Here is a 3,660-nt window from a genome sequence, read left to right on the forward strand (position 1 = left end):
CGGTCCTTTTATGGCGGATATTGGTGCGCAGACCCCTTTCTTCTATATTTTTCGAGAAAGAGAACTGATAGATGACCTATTTGAAGCTGCTACCGGCATGCGAATGATGCATAATTATTTTCGTATTGGAGGAGTGGCTGCCGATCTACCCTATGGCTGGGTAGATAAATGTTTGGATTTTTGCAATTATTTTTAACAAGGGTTGCTGAGTATCAAAAACTTGTTACCCGGAATCCTATTTTTTTAGAACGAGTTGAAGGCATAGGCATTATTGGGCAAGACGAGGCATTAAATTGGGGTTTATCGGGACCAATGCTACGAGCTTCCAGAATAGAATGGGATCTTCGTAAAGTTGATCATTATGAATCTTACCGAATTTGATTTGCAGGTTCAATAGCAACGAGAAGGGGATTCATTAGCTCGTTATTTAGTACGAATCGGTGAAACGACAGAATCCATAAAGATTATTCAATAGGCTCTGGAAGGAAATCCAGGAGGGCCTTACGAAAATTTAAAAATCCAACGTTTTGACAGATTAAAAGATCCTGAATGGAATGATTTTGAATATCAGTTTATTAGTAAAAAACCTTCTCCAACTTTTGAATTGTCGAAACAAGAACTTTATGTGAGAGTTGAAGCCCCAAAAGGAGAATTGGGAATTTTTATCATAGAAGATCAGAGCGTTTTTCCTTGTAGATAGAAAATTCGCCCACCAAGTTTTATCAATTTGCAAATTCTTCCTCAGTTAGTTAAAAGAATGAAATTGGCTGATATTATGACAATACTAGGTAGCATAGATATCATTATGGGAGAAGTTGATCGTTGAAATGATAATTGATACAACAGAAATAGAGACTATCAATTCTTTTTCCAAATTGGAATCCTTAAAAGAAGCCTATGGGATCATATGGATGTTTGTCCCTATTTTGACTCTTGTGTTAGGAATCACAATAGGTGTACTAGTAATTGTTTGGTTAGAAAGAGAAATATCTGCGGGAATACAACAACGTATCGGACCTGAATATGCCAGCCCTTTAGGAATTCTTCAAGCTTTAGTAGATGGGACAAAACTACTTTTGAAAGAGAACCTTATTCCATCTACAGGAGATACTCGTTTATTTAGTATCGAACCATCCATAGCAGTAATATCTATCTTTCTAAGTTATTCAGTAATTCCTTTTGGCGATCACCTTGTTCTAGCCGATCTTAGTATTGGTGTTTTTTTATGGATTGTCATTTCAAGTATTGCTCCCGTTGGACTTCTTATGTCGGGATATGGATCAAATAATAAATATTCCTTTTTAGGTGGTTTACGGGCAGCTGCCTAATCAATTAGTTATGAAATACCATTAGCTCTATGTGTGTTATCAATATCTCTACGTGTGATTCGGTGAGACCTAAAATTTCTCCAAATTCTTTTCTTTCTATAAACTCTAGAAACAAGGATAAAAAGATTTGATTGACTATATATATTTTAATTTTTCTTCAGCATTTGAGTTGATGAACTAAACCAGATAGTTATATGAGTGAAAGAAAACGGCTTCTAAATTTGCAGTAAAAAAGTTGAGTCTCATTTCCTATGTACAAGAATCAAATGGTGAAAAAAGTAAACATACGTAAGAGAGATTGTTTACCCCAAGATTGATGAATTGTCATGATAGCTTGAAGCGGGTTCAAAAGATCAACTGTATCAACTTTATGGGGTTTTTACTGTCTATTACCATAGATGAATTTCCACAACGAGAGGTTGAAAGAAAAAATGAGTGGATGGTTAGTAAGACCAAGATACACAAAGGATTAATAATTGAGATTATGGAAGTTATCCAAGAGGATATTTTTGTACATAAAAGGAATTTGAATTGGGGCTTTGCGTTCGTAGAAATGATCAAGAAGTACTTCTCATGATTCTGATCCAGAGTATGTTCCTATCCACTTAGTAAGTAAATAACTATCAAGAACGAAGTAATCTTTTACTTTGGTTAAATAAAGGCCCTTTTTCTGAGAAAGGAGAATAGGAATGAAATAAAATAAATCGAAATAGAAAGAAAAGAATCAAATTGCAAAAGCAAAAAGGGGGAATGTCTTTTTTTTTATTCTTTCTTTCCTATAATTAAATTTTGATTTTGATTTAGAGAGAGAAAATTTTGTCATGATTCATGAACTAATGGACTCTCTAATTTTTTTGTAATTGAAAATTCGAAGTTGAAATGTATATAGGATATTGCTATAAAGCGCATTTTATTTAATGATAAGGTTATTAATCAACAAAGAAAAATTAAAATTCTTAAAAGATGAGATCAATTCAGAATCACTTATTTATTAGTTTTAAATATAGCAGACAGAATTCCATTGGTCTAATTTAGGACCTTAGGATAGATTTTGACTCTATCTGACAAACATATCAAGATAAAGAGTAGGAAAGGGACCTTAGATTTATTTGTGACCTCTGAGGAGCCGTATGAGGTGAAAATCTCACGTACGGTTTTGTAATAGCGATGGGCACAGTGATTTTATCATCGACTATGATTATCTAACAGTTCAAGTACAGTTGATATAGTGGAAGCGCAGTCAAAATATGGTTTTTGGGGGTGGAATTTGAGGCGTCAACCCATCGGGTTTATCGTTTTTCTAATTTCTTCTCTAGCCAAGTGTGAAAGATTACCTTTTGATTTACTAGAAGCAGAAGACGAATTAGTAGCAGGGTATCAAACCGAATATTCAGGTATCAAATTTGGTTTATTTTACATTGCTTCATATCTGAATCTACTAGTTTCTTCAATTTTGGTACCAGTTCTTTACTTGGGAGGTTGGAATCTTTCTATTCCGTACATATTTGTTCCTGAGCTATTTGGCATAAATAAAAGGGGTAAGTTCTTTGGAACACTAATTGGTATCTTTATCACATTAGCCAAAACTTATTTGTTTTTGTTCATTCCTATTGCAACAAGATGGACTTTACCGAGGCTGAGAATGGACCAACTATTAAATCTTGGGTGGAAATTTCTTTTACCTATTTCTCTAGGTAATCAATTATTGACAACCTCGTCCAACTTCTTTCACTATAAAAGACCACAATATTCGAGATTCATGACTTGTCTCAAACAAGAGAAAGAAACAAGCATAAAATCTTTTTTTTATAGATATTCTAAATATGCTCCCTATAATAACTAAATTCATAAATTATAGTCAACAAATAATACGAGCCGCCAGATACATCGGCCAAGGTTTCATGATTACCCTATCCCACGCAAATCGTTTACCTGTAACTATTCAATACCCCTACGAAAAATTGATCACACCGGAACGTTTTCGAGGCCGAATACACTTTGAATTTGATAAATGTATTTCTTGTGAAGTATGTATGCGTGTATGTCATATAGATTTACCCATTGTTGATTGGAAGTTGGAAACTGATATTCAAAAGAAATGATTACTTAATTACAGTATTGATTTTGGAATCTGTATATTTTGTGGTAATTGCGTTGAGTATTGCCCAACAAATTGTTTATCAATGACCGAAGAATATGAACTTTCTACTTATGATCGTCATGAATTGAATTATAATCAAATTGCTTTGGGTCGCTTACCAATGTCAGTAATTGATGATTACAAAATTCGAACAATTTCGAATTTACTTCAAATAAACAATGAATAAATCCC

General features: G+C 33.6%; 2 pseudogenes; both read left to right on the forward strand.

Moving 5' to 3' along the window:
• The window catches only part of LOC124892211, a 1,481-nt pseudogene extending 606 nt beyond the window's left edge, over positions 1-875 (forward strand).
• On the forward strand, positions 828-1,394 carry LOC124892212 (annotated as a pseudogene).
• Positions 1,395-3,660: the final 2,266 nt, after the last annotated feature.

The sequence above is a fragment of the Capsicum annuum genome, unplaced genomic scaffold (genome assembly GCF_002878395.1).
Source record: "Capsicum annuum cultivar UCD-10X-F1 unplaced genomic scaffold, UCD10Xv1.1 ctg44814, whole genome shotgun sequence".
NCBI classification, from domain to species: Eukaryota; Viridiplantae; Streptophyta; class Magnoliopsida; order Solanales; family Solanaceae; genus Capsicum; species Capsicum annuum.